Raw genomic sequence first — 17,179 nt, 5'->3', positions numbered from 1 at the left:
AATTGCGGGATTTACCACTAATCTCCTCTGCACAAACGTGCAGTTTTTACGATGAATGAAAATGCAAAACTAAGTATAGTTATATAAAAAAAGTAATTATAAGTTGCTTTGAATTATTAGTAAATATATAAAAGAAAACCTCACCATAAAGTCTTCATTAAACCTTGATGCAACCATAATGGGATTCAGCCATTTTGGATTGTACTGTGTGATAATGTCAGAATTATTGTAGTGCAAAAGGTATCCACCAGGGGGCAGAAGACAAGTATCAGATTCTATACTACCAGGTTTTGGAATTGATAGGTCTCAGACATGAATTTATCAAATATGTTACCCACGGCATTAATAGCCTTTTTGTTATTGGATCAGAGCCACTGTGGTGTGTATGATGTATAAAACACATATTTGTACACCAACACGTGTTCATATCTGCAAACCACAGTCGTCTATGGACTGCTAACCATCGACAAGGACAAATGACTGAATAAAAGCCATTTGCGATTGACATAATGAGGAACAGTGACGGGTTAAAGGACAGAGACGCCAGCTTGTTTTCATCAACAACTCTGTGGTGGCATTGTGTGCTCATGTCTGTCAAAGAAGGGGGTGAGGATTTGAGGTGTTGGAGAAAATAAGTGAGCTTTTTTCCATCTAGCCTTTAACTGTTCCTCATTATATCCACACTCCAGGACGTCTCCCACCAGGGTTGCAGTTCCGCCACGTTCCCAGACTTTATGTTAAGAAACTGTCTTCAGCAGAAACTGTCTTCAGCAGATAGGGGTGGTGTCAACGCGGCATACCTCGCTAATGATTTTCAAAAAGCACAACTACATTTTCATATTCCGGTTTTTAGTTTCACAATTTTGTTTGTTTTGTTTGTGCCACACAAAGACCATTTAATTCTGTCCTTGTGAATTGTGCCTCCAATATGTGTTGTGTGCTATGTTTATGTATGTTATGGTTACAATGCACCATTAAGTCCAGTTGACCTTTTATTATAATATGCACTGGGACACTGTGAGTCTGTCTTTTTTATTAATCATGACATCAGTTTGTCCTTGTTGAATTTAAATCGCATTCAGTCTATGGAATGGACTAAATTGAAGTGGAGTTTTACATTATTTAGTATAATATAGGGTTTTTTGAACTCTTAATTGCACAAATGATGTGTTTAATCACAGGATGCCGCACGTTATTATACATATTACATGTTAATTATATATTATAAGTGACATTGGCTCCTGAGGTGACGCATAATGTGAGCACCCATCTGCAGCCACATAAATTAAATGGGAAAAAAAGAAAAACATTACAAAATAGGTTAGATTAAGAATTGGAGTATCTCATGTGCAGGTATTAGACTTTAGAGAAGGCATTCATGTAAAGCTACAGCACACTGTATGACAAAATACAACCTAGTGAAACATTTATATTTATATATTTTTTTTTTTTATTAGCTTTGGTCACATAGGGTCAAATCAATGGCACAAACAGATTATTTTCCTTTTCCCTGTTGGTAGATCTTAGAGCTGCACATTTTGCACAGGCATGCATATTGGATAAGAATGTGCCAGGATGGGTGGCCACTGTTGCAATAAAAGGACGACCCCTTGTCCTTCTTTATAAACACTGGGAGACATAAACTCATTATCTGGTTTAACTGCATAAGTTTTCTGTAGTGCCTTTAAAAAAAACTGCAATTTTATCTCCAAAAAATGTTTGCAGTTCTAATTGATTTTACAGGCTAAACAGACCTTAGGTAAAGGGCTATAAATTCTTTTCCATTTCTTCAAACCTATATAAATATTAATGTGTGCACGGAGTGGCTTAAGAGGTTTATGCATTTTTAAATCTTCCTGTGCCCCTTTTCCATATATTTATTCACTTCTCTGGTTTACATGAAATGCTCATCACTACAGTTGGGACAGAGTTCTTGAGTGTGGCTCAAAATCAATCTTTGTCTCTGCTTTATTACAATCATGTCTTGTATTTTCTGTAAAGCCTCGGGTAGGACAAGATGTTCACTGCAGTAGATGAATGTGGGGAATCAGTTTTGCAAACTCAAGCCTTGGCGACATTAATGGTCTCTCTGTAAATGTAATCATTCAGTTAATCGTGCCTCGTCTTCGATAAACTCCCCTCGCCTCGTTTGGTACACAGTCACTGTTGCAGAGGACACATCCTCTTTGCACGCTGGCTTACACTTCTCAAAGTCAGGATTACTTTTTTTGCACAACAGAGGGTATTGATTCTCTTATCGGGATTAATAAAGTCGGAGGCCTATCGGTGCTGTGATTTATATCAGGGTGCAGGGAGGAGAGCAGAGGGTATAGCTGCTGCCTGGTTGCATATTGGAGATGTTGCTTTGACACTTAATTTCAAATCCGAGATGAGCAACGGAAGCAGGCATGAAAAAGAGCGATTCGGCAGAGGAAGTGCATTGTGAGTCTTTTTAAGAAGCTGTCTGCATCTTTTTGACTACGTGTGGGGCAAAAAGACCCAAACACCTGCATGAAAGATCTTTTCCCTGAGCAAACATCTTTTTTTTTTTTTTTCTTTTTCTTTTTTAGAACTTTTATGATGAGGAAAAATATCCTGTCATATGAGTTTAAAAAACAGCAAAATGTGCCCTGTGTAAAATTGATCAAATGTAGAATTGACAAACTGCCTGGAGATGATAGAGATATTTATAGCCAAGCAGTGCAAAATAAATCTCTCCACTTGTCACTGTACAATTAGCATACTCTAATGACTCAATGTTTTCTAATGACGTTTAATCAAAGTCTGAATTTGTGTAATACTGCTTTGTGTCTTTGTCAGTTAACATTCACAGCCTCGTGGAAGCTCCCCCAGTTAAAGATTAATATAGAATATAATATATTGCCCCTAAAAAGCAGTGATAATGGCGAGTCAATGCTTATATATAATAATAAACTATAGCACCTTTCAGCTTAAAGTGCTTCACAATAAAAGGAAAATAAAACCCTCTTCTAACTTTGCAATACAACAAGATATGTAAATAGAACCGTGAAATACAACACAAGGTGGAATAAAAATGGGAGTCAATAGGTTAACTGTTTTAACCTTTAAAATAAACTAAAAATACAAATGAAACACAACACAGGGTGGAATAAAAAGGAGCTACTTGAAGGCTAGAGTAAAAAGATAAAATATCAAGTGAGCTGGCTTCTCTGATATCAAAAGTATACCCTTTTTTCATGTCTAATATCCCTTGTCCAGTGTGTCCTGCATGCACTTCTTATTGCTTATCTGGCTTCTCCCCACCCCCTCAAACTCAATCCAGCAATTGCATTGAAAGTGCTGTTGTGAAGCACCTCTCCTGCAGTGTGACCTTTGATCCGTGTCTCCATAAGACCAGGCAAGAGGTTAGACAGTCAACAAATTCAGGTCAGCATGTGGCAAACATTTCACTAGCCACTGCACACCAAGTTCCCCCGGGGATCCAATCAGCACCACCCTCCACTGACTGCACTCACCACCACTGCCTCAGCATCCACACACGCTGTACTCAGCTGCAGCACAATAGCTCGACACACACTTTGTTAAGCCACCAGATAATACACACAATTAGTTCATCACAATCAGGAGCTCTTGGAGTAGTTATTTAACTTGCCGTCACACATGTAAGGCGTTAATGGTTTCTCTCACTTAATTTTTTTCTCAAGCGTTAATAAAAAAAATAAAAAATAAATGTTTCAAATCATTCTCTTTTCTGAAACACTGCGAGCATGTTCCACTGGAGGAGCCAAACTCGGTCACAGCAGGGCCACAGCAGGTGACCATCACTGTTAGGGTTTTTACAGAATAGTATTGTGAACAAATTGGTATCGGACCTATTTAAGACATGTAGAGAAGTGATGTGTTGAGGCGCTGATGTGCCTTGTTTATTCAATCAGTGTCTTGTGTTAAATCCTGCCCCACACTAGAGGATATTTAAATCTGATGTGATAATAAAAAAACGTGACACAACAAACGTGACCAATTTTCAAGGTTTTAATCTTGATGCAGGTCCACACACTTTAAGGGAGGAGATTCCAGGGATTTGGGATCGCACAGAAACTTGTGTGATTTAATGTGACTTCAGAATAGAAACAGACATGGAGTTGGACTGTCGTCACTGTCAGTTAATAGCTCTTGTGTTCGCGATGTTGAGTGCTGAGAAATGCAAAAAAAAAAAACTGGATTAAGTCATGGCTGGGAAGACGGAATTGACTTGGCTTGTGCAAGTAATGGTTCTAAACAAAAGTACAGTCACAAATATCAAATGTGTGTTATACTTACGATATGAGATTGGGAAGACTCTGTCTGTTAATCCCTCATCATTTGGCCATATAATCTGTTCAAATCATCCTGAAATTGGAGGGATTGTTGGAAGGGTCAGATTGGGAATGAAATCTGACAAATTATTCTCTAGTGTAGGGCAGGTTTAATAGAGAAACCGGTGAAGGTTTATTCAAACTGACTCTCTTAGGGCACCGGTGTGTGCAGTACCGCCGTTGACGTTGTTTGCATAACTGAGATAGGACTGAGAGAGGAGAACGAAGCTTCACATTACAACACATTGAGGGCCGATGATCGATTATTGGAGCCTTGCTCTGTGGGATTTACACAGAGTGTGTACACCTGGCTCGACTGGGAGCTTTGCACTGCGGTGCAATCATGGAACAGACACAGGAATTGATACAAATGAATTTTTTTATCACAGTGACCTGCTTTAAGTGTTTCTCAGGTTTGACCGCATGCGCTTGTTTCTTACTCGTGTAACGTCACAGGTCTATTGGATTTCTCCCAGAGCCACTTGTAGCACACTGCCTTTTGCTCATTTCATCTCACCCACTGACTTGACCACAGCAGTGGGGTAAGGGGAGAGTTTTACAGCACACATACTGGCACAGATCCATTTATGACCAACAGCAGTATTTAAGAGTACAGTGCCCACTGCTGTGTTTGGAAAATCTAATAACAGACCCAATACAGTATGTCAGATATGTAACAGTGACTCACTTGCCATTTAATTAGGTACATCTAGTAAAAAACAAGTGCTGTGTGCAACAGGCCTGCAATAAATCCAGTTTTGTAGCCATTATAGGCTATAATTATTTTGTGTTGCTGTTGAACTTGCTTCTACTGAGAGGTGTTACTAGTGTGTTAATCGCTTTATACTTCAGTATAGAGTTAATTATACTTCAGAACACTTTTAATTAGCTCCACACAACACAGGGGCCATATACATATACGACGAGTTCAGGAAAATCCGCTAAAGTATTTTTTTTTTTGTAATTGTGTTGACTTTTTATCTACACAGAACAGGCGTTTTGGGAGCACTGAAACACTGTTTTTGGATTTCAGTTGCCAGAATAGCAGAATCACATAACGCCACACTTTTCATATTCGTGAAGATACGTACATTACGTGTACCGATAAGCTGCTTTGGGGAAACGATGATATCAGAGTCCCAGCTCTCTCTTCCTCTTTCATTTTGCTGTCTATTCACTTTAGGATTATCTTTTATTGTCTTTCCCTCATCATCCTGGCATATTACTACAGTGTTTAGAGTCAATTTTGGGCTGTTGGGTTGTGTGGACGAAGGCGTTCTTGAAATGATTTTTAAAAAAAAAAAAAAAGTGAAGAGAAAGATTTTACTCTATAGGTGTAGTTCTGTTTCCATGTGGAGAAAGAGACAGCCTCCAAACATGTATTTATAGTAAATCAATAACATTTTCATACATATTCAATAAAAACTGAACATTATAGTATTACATGTAAAACATCATTGAAGGCCTGTAATTAATTAATGCAACATCATGGTCTATCTTTCATTTAACTCGTAAGTGTTTGGAATGGAGACTCAGTGTTTGAATTTAACATTTAAGAAAATCACACGCTATTATATTTTTCAGTATTGAGGAAAATCTAAGGCATGATTAACAAGTTTATTTCGATTTTTTCATAGCACACACGGCATATTATAGACAGTCGTGCAATAACAAAGTTAGATAATGCATGGTTTGGTGTTACATATGGCAGCAGCACTTGCTCTCCCCGTTAATAATTCTTATATAGCATATTATGCTCGGGTGGAGATAAAATAGAAACACAATATATGTCTGGTTGATCCTTAATGCGTCACAAACAAAGTGCTCCGGGACGCTTTTGCTTCAGGGTACCGTGCATAATCTGTTGCATGCAACTGCTGTGATAAGCCACTTTCAAAGCTCACTGGTTGAGGGGCTGATGAGAAAATCGAAAAAGCAGACTCACAGACCAGGATTGCTTTATTTATGAGGAGTCTGTGTATGTTTGTGAGAGCATGAACACAAACATGGCATATTAAGAGACACAGGTGTGGGTAAAAGATCGCCCAGCATCTCTTCCTCTGGCTCTGTTGGCCTGTCTGCATCAGTGCTCATTGTCAAGGCACAAAGAGGTTCATTGGTCCCTGCTTAACAAGAGGTGATGGACTGAGCGTTACCTTGACTCACAATCATTGCAATTCATGGTGTGATGCATTTCAGAACTGTAAAATAAATGCTTCTTATGCTGCATAAATGCTCTTGTCATTGAGCACCGTGACACTCACAGTCTGTATTTTTCTAAATCTCTAAAGTTGCTTTAAGTACTATTAAAAACAAGCAATTTAAAACAAAATGCGTACAAATTTGTATAGTTCAGACAAAGTATGCAAAGAAGGATTGCAAAATAACTGAAAAGCACAGCATTCAAGCTCACAATCAGACTTCATATTCACACGTTTTTGAAAAACAAGTGTGCAGCAACACTGACAGACTCTCCCAGTTTCACATGTTTCCAAACAGACTGTCAGCTGAAGTGGTGAGGGCTAGTTTTCCCGAAATGTTGTGATCACTTAATTAAACTCAAAAATGTTGACGGAATGAAAATAATTGTTTTGTGACATTAGCTGTGCCTTTGTTGAAGTGGGAATTGAGACTTATCAACCATATTGAAACACAAATGCAGAGCATATGCTGCATATTTAATTGCAGCATAATATTAGGAACATTAGGAATGCTGTCTTGCTGTGCCTCTATCTCAGCATATATGATATGATGAATTCATTTTCTTCATCTGTTTTGCGCGGACAAATATTGGACACATCGTGTGGCAAAAGCATCATACTGTATGGACCCCTCAAACAGCATTGCTTAAAAGGGAATAGTAGGGAAGCCGGTAGGAATAGCAATTCCCTAGACATCCAAACATCATTTAAATGTATCCCTTTAAATTATCCTACAGCAAATATAAGAAAAATAAACACTTTCATCTCAGGTTTTTAATGTTTAACCAGAGCATATTTGATTCACAAACATCATTAGTACAATTTTGGCCTTGGGGCCTGAGTGAGTAATGCATTAAAATATGCATTAAAACACATCACATACATACATTATGCTAGGACACATTACATAATTTATGAAATTTAATGAACCATCTCAAGAGTAATGAAATTGCCAATCGCATTGATTCCCTGTCTCGCTTCTGCGGGGTAATGTACATGAATCATCTCTACATGTAAGAGACTGACATGTTTAAGACACATCATATCCCACTGAAGAAGCTGAACCAAAGCTCTGAATCTCCACTCCCTCCTTATCGGAGCCTGCATCTGCAGTTTTCCCTCGTGGAGTTTCCCCATGTGACACCGTGCCAACAGCTGATTGCGGGTGTAAACTATCGAGTCATGGCTGAACGGTTTTACTGATAGTCTCAAAAAAATCAGTAAAAGGTATCAAATTAGCAGCAACAGTTGTGCATCCATAGTTCTACACAAGGTCGTCAGAGACGCAAAAACTAACAGAAAATGACTTAAACGTAGAATGGAGGCTGTTGCATCAGCGAACTGCCACTCGTGTGGCGCCATCATTATACTCCTGCTACGGATTTTAACAATACAGACTGTCTTGAGATCACATGCACTTGAAACTGGGCAGACATCAATGTGTGCGTGATTGATGCCTCCCTGCAATTTGGCAGCATTGCTTGTTCTGCTTGGTCGTTGGTTTATTCATAACTTGACAGAGCCTGGAATTTAATATGAAGTTTACATGATGAATCTTCCGTTTAATGTATCATAAAACAAAGTGTTCTTGCTGCCTCACCTGTATAATTGTGTTTCCTCAAGTACAGAAAATCCCCTTAATTTTTTCTTTCTTTTTTTTTTTTTTTGCATTTTTCATTAGTGTATTTGAGGTAATACAAGCCTGTGTAGTTTGTGATATACCAGAGAGCGCTGCACTTGATTCTGCCTTGGAAAGGATCAGCACCACTGACAAAACATATCACCAAGCAAATGTGACACGGACAAGACAGTGGTTTAGCTGCCATGTTGTATTTGATCAAAATTGAGCAGGGCTAAAGAGAAAAAAAAGTAGCTTTTTATTGGTGTTGACAGGTTGGATTCACTGGAGACTGTTTTATGATTGAAACCACTAGTTATCTGGGTCATGAATATGTGTGGGTTTTTTTTTGGAAAGAGTTGTCAGTTGTATCGTTTCTCTTCAGTACAGAGGGAGCATCTTCTGGTCTATATTTGTCATTTAAGTCTGCATCTATCAAAGGTGTGTCCTGACATTGTGGGCAATAGTAGTTTAAGGGCATCTCCCCCTTTCAGCCAAATCATAATTTGAGGAAACGTTTGGCGAAGAATAAAATGTTTTCATTTGCCCTTTGAAAAGGACAAGTTTTCATCTAAGGCAGAAAGGGCAAGGGCAGTGGCTTACACACAAAAAAAATTATAAAAAGGAAAGAATCAGAAATAAGATGCCAGCAGAAAAGTAGTTTTGAAACATCATGACAATTTAGAAAAACAAACAGTTACATAGTATTTCAGACAAATATACATGGTTCAATGCTCTCACCAGCTTCAGGGTAAATATGGGATACATCTAAACTTTAGGCACTTCCCTAAGGTACTAAACAAATCGTGAAACTAAATTAAAGTGAAGCCGAATGTGGAAAACAGACAAAATAGCACCTTTCATTCTTAAGATGAATAAATACATTTGTTGAACAGTGCAAGGTGTAATCAGCAGCCAATACATCTCAGTCCAAGTCTTTCCCTGTACTCAGAACGCAAATGAGAATACTTGTATATTGTAAAGAACACACAAGTGGAAGAAGTCTCTATATTAAAGAAAAAGATAGTTATTATGTTGGAATGATGAGGAAGAAACTGTTGAAACATCAAACAATGTAGGAATTTATTCTGAAATGAGACTGCTCACTGATTGTCTACCACTTTATTGGTTGCGGGCGCGCTGGAGCGAGAAGCACCATCACACTGCGGGGGGGGGAAGCCGTAGTACCGGAGAGAACCCACACACACGGAGATTATGCAGAATCCACGCAGCACTTGGTCTAACTGAGATTCGATCTGGTGACATTCTTTCTGTGAAACAACAATGCTAGCCACTGTTCTACCTTGTGACCCGGATATAGTCGCAGTCATTGCAATACCATAACATCATTCATGCTCCTTTCTTAAAGGAATACTTCACCTATTTGCATTTAGCTTTGTATATTACTAGAATAGCCGTAGTATTTTTGAAAAATGGTGCTTCCCAACCTCAGTTTCCCCTGAGTTGAGAAATACCCTCATTCTTTTCTTTGTTACGTGCCCACCAGTGACACTTGGTCCTGTTAGCGTAACTGTTAGCAAAGATGGCGGACACTGTTTACATTCTGGGAATGAGGTCCCGTCCTCCTACGAGTGGGTCTAAAAGGAAGAATTAGCGTTGCAGTTTCAAGCCTCGGACCAAGTATCACTGGTGGGCACGTAAGATATTTTTCATACTCAGGGAAACTGAGATTGGGATGCACAATTTTTCAAAAATGCTACCCCTATTCTAGTAATACAAAGCTAAATGCAAATCGGTGAAGTATTCCTTTAATATCCTAACATGAAACATCACTTTGACACCTTCTTAATTTCTCTTTGCAGAGGTAAGAACAAAAGAGAAATAATACTTTACGTCTCATTTTGACTTTTATTATTATCATTATTACCTACCTATCTCAAAAAATGACCAACTCACCTTATGAGGCTGGAGAGTAGCCCTTTGGCATGTGTGTGCTGATTTGTTTTTTTTTTTGTTTTTACCAGTGGAAAAAATGTGTTTTTTCCTTCGTGCACTTAACACCACTCACAGATCCAACTTGCTTTTCGCCTCAGGTAAAAACAGTTCTTAAGAAGGCCACATACTAATAAAATGTCCTCTTTTTTAGATGGCTCTTTAGCTTCTGTGATTTTTGCTGCAACAGATCTTTTTAGGACAATGTTCAATGACTGTTGACAAATAGCCTGATGTTCTTCTGTCCCTCCATATAATACAATTTTGGGACAAGATTAGTTAGATTTTTTTTTTTTTTAAGTGTCTTTGTTGAATCGGTTTCCTTAGCATCAACAATCGAGACAGTAATTTTGAATTTCATATTCTGACATCTTGCCATGATTCATAATAATGAAGTCGGTCCTACAAGAGTGGAAAAAATGACTTCTTATCTTGATAACATACATAATATACTATACATCTTCATAGAACCGTAGGCCATTTTGCATTACGCACCCTCAACTAGACAAAGTATGTGCATAAAGCACAGCAGGTGGGTCTAGTTACTCAGGGCTTTCATCACATGTGCATTTGTCTTGTCAGCCATTTGTTCAGACCCCCAAGACTAGTGCATCCTTCATGTCACAGACAATGAGCTCCCTAGTCTCGATCTCAGGACATTATTCATTTTTTTGGAAGAAACAAGGTCTTTATTTGTCAGTTGTCAATACAAATGGCTGGTCAGACTCGAGCTCACTCTGTGTATTTGCTGTCCATCAGTTCTGAAGTGTCTGTCTAACTGTATGCTTTAGGTCCAGAGGTGAGACAGATGTCTGAGGTTTTTGGTCATCTGAGTGAAAACATTCGACCTTCAGGTGTTTTATTTTCGGGTGGTGAAATGGACTGGTCATTTTAACGTTGCTTCAGGAAACGACAGACACAGGATAGGATTAACTGGCTACACACATAGTCTTTATCCCCAGTGGATGGTGACATCACCTGAGGCTATTTGTCAGTCACACATGCCTTAACTGCCCCTTACTTAATTTAATTTAATTTTATTTTATTTAATGAAAAGTGGTCAACAAAACATGTGAAGTTTTTAAGCTTTTAAAGTGGTAAGACATTAGTTTTTTTTACAGAGAGAACATTTATTAATACTCCTTAATCTTAAGAAAGTTCAGTGATCAAGTCAAATATCTCATTAAAAATAATAGAATGTTGATATTTTTACCTCCAGTAATGTCTTTCAAAAATGTTGTCATTATTTATGCATCCTAATCTTCGCGTTGTCATGTTTAATCTGCGTTCCCTTGTCACCTGCATGCCCTCATGTCCTGGCGTGCCCTCTGAGTTCCATATATATATATATATATATATATATATATATATATATATATATATATATATATATATATATATATATATATATATATATATATATATATATATATATAATTTAGCAGCTTTGCTCTAGTTCCTGCTGCCCAAATAAAATGTCAAACTGAAATGAGCAATGAGATGCTGTAATGGTGTGGCCTACTTTACTCCGTCTGCATGTGGCTCAAATTCAATTTCATGCACGCTGAAGGAAACACTGCTTCAGCTGCCTCAGCTGTACGACATGCATGAGCTGTTCCCATCACTTGACTCTGAGATATTAAAGTCTTTGATGTCGTCCGAAGGTATGTCATATCCTGTTTATTTTGTTGTTGTGGTTTCGAGCTCGTCCAGTCTTCTGGTGTAAAAGTAAGAAAGAACCATGCCAAGCTGAAGCACAGAGCAATAGAGCACCAGAGAAAGAAAGGCAGGCTTACACAACCCTCTGTGGTTGGTCTGCTGTGGTTGGTCTCACATCGACAGTCGGGAATAAAAGAAGAAGGTCAAGCTCGGCAGAGTTTATTACTAATTTGTTTCACAATTAATAGCTGGAGCTTGATTTTCTCAAATCACATTTTATACATTTACAACCATTTAATGGCATGCTTACAAAACTCTAAGCTCTAAATTGACTATTTTCTTCAACAAACTTGCCTCCAATATTGTAAGCTGAGAACTAATTTTCTTTGGATTGTTTACATGTTCATGATTGTGTTTCCAAAAAAAACAAGAGGATTGGCAGTGCGGGCTGTGGAGGAGGTGAACAACGTTGGCACATAGTGTTCCAGCTGAGAATTGCACATTTTTCCATCACCTCAAGTGCAATTTACACCAGCAGAGTGTGGTCAGCGTTAGTTTGCCAACAACGTTATTAGCACGTCCTCCCATTTCCATACTTGACAGAGACTGATTCATCAAGTTACTTCTTTATTTTAACCGCGTGAATTTAACACACCCTTGCGAGGAAAATGAGAAAATGAGGAAAGAATAGCTACACTTTGCATAAATGCACAGATGGTTAGCGGGGAATCTGCTCCCCACCAGTGACTTGAATTAGTCCTGCCTCAGTGGAATAGCTCACAACATGTTCCCCCTCCTCATTTCTGCACCATCACAGCCTGTTTGACAAACCTAGTGTGAGATTTTCCTGGAGGGACTGAGAAGATTATCAGGGAAACACCTTGTGCCGCCACAGTAATATTAACTCCCATTCCATAAAGGGGCAGTTTTAGATCAGTTAGTTGGATGTAGTCAGGAACTCTTGGAGTATTCAGATTGACTTGCTGTCACATATTTTGTTAATATATGTTAATTGAGTCCTAGTGTGTTGTGTAGGGGTATTTATGTCTTTCCATTGCTGCCCTCTTGCCAAATGGATGTTCAAGTGCATGTACAGCAAAGAGAAATAGCTCCTCAGACTTTGTCACGCCACATAAATCATCGCGAGAAAATCACCAAATCATGTACAATTCCACACAATCTTCTCTCCTCTGAAACGCTGAGGATGTCCACACACCTACATGCTTTAGTGGGGGCCAAAGTCCACAAATGATGCTGTTTGTCAGTGTTTGTACGGAATATAAACATAAATGCAGGAGCTCTGTTCTGTCCTCTCCTCCTAATGCACCACCACACAAACGTTCATACTCATCGGTGTTTGTGCAGACTATTAACACAAACCAACCAAAACGGGTAATGTTAGACAGTCATATAAACTCTGTTCATCAGTGTTTGCACAGAATATTAACATAAACGCTCACTTATTGTTAAAAAAAAACAAAAAAAACCATGCAGAGAATGGACAGTTTAACGACATTCGAGACACATACTACACAGAGATAGTTAAGGGACAGTCCTCCTCCCTCTTTCTATCCCTCTTCCCCTGTCAGTGGTACCTGCAGCCTCACAGCAACATATTCTTTCTATTCTTCTTCTCTACGTTATTTCCTCACCTTTAGGAATTCTAAATAAAGGTTCAGAGCTGTTCTGTGTAAGAACATGTGCAGGTGGAGTCGGGTGGGTTAAGTGAACTATGTCTCCAGTGCATCAGCGAGCCATATTTTTTTTTTACACATGCCTTGAACAGAAGACTGGAGAGAAACTTGTCACTGATTTATTTTTTAGTGTTTTGATTTATCTGGACTTTCATTTGGACTTTCAGTTTCCTGATTTGGTTTGAGTTAATTTTTTGTCTTAGTTACTGGTGTTTTTGTTGGTTGTCTTGTTGGTTTTTCGTGGATTTCCTATTTTATTTTGACACATCCTGTTTCGTTTTGATACTCTTGTCACGTCACTCCCTGGTCTTTGTCTGCTTTCCTTCCTTTCAGATTACCTGCCCCGGCCTAATTAGTTTCCACCTCTCCCTTCCGTGTGTATGTGTATATACTCACCCTTTTCCCTTTGTGCTCTGTCAGATTGTCTGTTTTACTGCCTCTGTTGCTGCCTGTGTTGCTTTCACCTGGTTGCTGTTTAGTTCCTTGTGTCCTGTTTCCCCGTGTTTTTTTTTCTTTTTACTTTACCTCTGTGCCCTTTTGTTTTGCTTTGTTCTTCTTTTCTTTTTGCTTTGGTCTGCCTTTGTTTTCTACACTGAACATATTTGTGCTTGCATTCACCCCTGAGTCATCCTTCACTTGGGTCCTATATTTTTTTCACTTGTTCTCAGCCTCTATTTTCTAACATATAGAATGTGTGAATTTGCTTTACAGGGACTTTTTGGCTTGCTGTTTACTGGACTCCAGTACTCCAGAAAGTACTTTCCATACCTTCTTCTAGGAACTGCTGATCAATGAAGCAGGAGTCACATAAACATTATGTATTCTTGGTATAATCAATAATTCCAAGTCTCACTGAAAGCACAGAGCTCTGCCAATGCAGCTCGGTTCCCCACAGCTGTTTACAACTGGTTGTTTTTGGTAAACACGTGGACACTGAGCATGCTTTGGCGATAACCCCTGAATTAATATGGGGGTCTTGAAATGAACGTTGTCAAGTAATAAACCACACACCAAACATCTGTTTGAATTCAACACTTTGTCATAATGCACTTATAAATACTGGCTATATAGCGGATACGGATGTTTTAAAATCTTTCTTTTTAAACAAAACCGGCAAAAGTTATTCTAAAAGAACTGGTGAGATTTCAGGATTTTATTGAAGAGCAGACAAAATTGACATACTGATTAAAACCCCTTTTTTTTTTGTAACAGATGTGGCAATCCAAGAAGCTGTTAATATCAGTGCCTTGTAAGTTAATTAGCTCTTGTATGTATCCCAAATCCCTTTAATGAAACCCATCATTGTGTCAAAGAAGGCTTGAATCGGGAGCAGTTTGTTCTGTTCTTGTATGCGACCACCTTATCAAAGTTATATCAAATATTGTGTGAGGAGCCCGGCTTTGAAAATCCATTACTTGTTGTCAGCACAATCTGTGGAGTGCAGTGACTCTCGACTTTATTTGTCAGAGTTAATGTTCATACCACAATGAGCTGCCTTAACGTGGGAGAGTGGACTACACAAGATATTTCCAAATACGAGACAAACTGTGTGTTTCAGGCCACACAATGGTCACAGCAAGAAGATTCCTGGTTCGTATCCCGGTTTGGGCCTTTCTGTTTGGACTTTGCGTGTGTGTGAGTTTCCTCTGGGTTCTCCGGTTTCCGCCCACATTTCAAAAACATACAGAGATTTATTGCACACTCTAAATCGACCGCGAGTGTGAGAAAGAATGGTTTTTCGGCTATATACGTTTGGCCCTGCAATGGACTGGCAACCTGACCAGTGTGTACCCTTACTTTGTTGCTTTGAGCTGGGATTGGCTCTGGCACCCCCTGCGACACTCAAGTAGACAAAGTGGTAGATAATGAATGGATGAAAACTGTGTGTTTTGGAGTATATTGCAATTTAGTGTTTTACTGTGTCTCAAGGGATATACTTGGCACTCGTTATTATGCTCTAGCGATTTCTGCTCTGCTCTACAGTTTACTAAACTGTTCCAACTCAAATGCCTGATAACTAGGGTTTTTCCTCTTCACCACAACTCCAGCCATAATAAAATGGGCTACTTATTGCAGTAAGTTAAATCAAATGCATAGTTTAAGTGTGTTGCTGTAATATTAATTTAAATGCAGAGGACTTTTCTCTGCAAATCACTGGCGTTTCTGATGCGGATGGATGCTCTCGCATACAAACCTTACACTGAGACGGGAAATCATTGGTATTATGTTCATAGTCTTGTGGGTGAAGGAATAATTTTTTTTTAAAGTCCATCTATCTATCGTCCTTGAGGGAATTGATTTGGTACAAACTAGAGAACTGAACTGGGTCCCATGAGATCCCCCAGAACCCAACACAAAACTTGTGAGATTTGAAAAATAAAATAAAATAAATATAGAAATGATAATAATTTGGCTGGATCCTGTTGAGGAAGAATGATGTTGACAATAAAATTCCAAATTCAAGCAGGAAAATATGCAAGTCTGACATATGGAGAGACCTTGATTCTCCACCTTGGGGTTGTGACCCCACAGTCAAAGTCAGAATTCTCAGTCTGTGCTCAGAAAAACAAAAAACAACAAAAATGCTTTTATAATGTAAAATCGGCTTCATTGTGCAGAGATTCAGCCCCGCCACTGAGATGTGAGCAGCCAGTGAGTTTGCCGTGATAAGAAACAGATGATTTCACAAAAATAAAAGAAGTACTCCAACTCAAGCACAACAAGAGTCTCATAGTGGATCTCCTCCTGTCAATCCAACAGCAGTTCAGTCAGCCAGAAAACAAAATGCATCAGTCCCAGCCGATCATCGAGCTCCAAACACACAGCAGAAAAATCAGCCCGACTTTCTGCAATATGGACTTACTTGACTTGAGAACTTGCACAAATCTAATGTAGTTAATGAGCTGTGCTGAGTTTCCCTGATATGCTGTTTAATTTATAGCTGCTTATTTTCCTGAATTACCAGCATGTATGTGACGTTAATACCAGGTAATGTGTGAGTACTAGACCCAAAACATCTGCTTAAACAGCTATTGTGCACCAGCAATGCAAGGAGAAAAGAAAGTGCACAGAATGCATCATGTTCCCTCAGACTTGGTATCCTCCATGAACAGTCACTGTCATTTTGGCAATGTTTTTTTTTTGACGTATTGGGAGCAGGAGGTTTTTCTGAAATCTGAACAGGAGCAGGCGACAGCAAGGTTCAGAATACTGTGCCACACCTGACTATAATCCAAACACTCAGTTGGATTTTAGAACAATGTACACATGTTTGACCGATGTTGCAACCTTCGGAATATGGAGTTGAGTTAACTTCAGTTAGTTTATCAACAAATCTGATCATTTGGTTTAATCAGAATACAATAATGTGACATACATTGAGTTGTACACATCTAAAACCTTTGACCTCTGGTAATATTGTTTGTTAAAATAACAATATAGCAATATTAGTTTACTTTATTCCTGTAAGCTTACTAATACAAAATCCAAATATATGATGTCTTAACAGCAGAGTGACCAAGAGAAGAGATGAAAATAACCACTGACGTATTGTTGTCAACTTCTTTTCCAGCGTCAAAGAGCCATTGAGGCACTGTCAGGACCTGCAAAATGAAAACGTTTGGTTCTAAGTTGATTATGGAAATTGGGCTTTAAAAGATATGCAAGTAAACTGACAGAGTAGGAGGATTTGCATTTCCCCCACAAAATAAAATATTG

The 17,179-nt window shown here is 38.7% G+C and overlaps 1 protein-coding gene across 1 annotated transcript in view; it reads left to right on the top strand.

The window, feature by feature from the left end:
- LOC131473654 (corticotropin-releasing factor receptor 2) overlaps positions 1–17,179 on the top strand; it is a 34,236-nt gene that overhangs the window by 4,453 nt on the left and 12,604 nt on the right. The gene's annotated exons all lie outside the window — the stretch shown is intronic.

This window comes from Solea solea, chromosome 1, assembly GCF_958295425.1.
Source record: "Solea solea chromosome 1, fSolSol10.1, whole genome shotgun sequence".
NCBI lineage: Eukaryota > Metazoa > Chordata > Actinopteri > Pleuronectiformes > Soleidae > Solea > Solea solea.
Note: the sequence above shows the minus strand (reverse complement) of the source record. Positions and strands in the feature narration are given on the sequence as shown.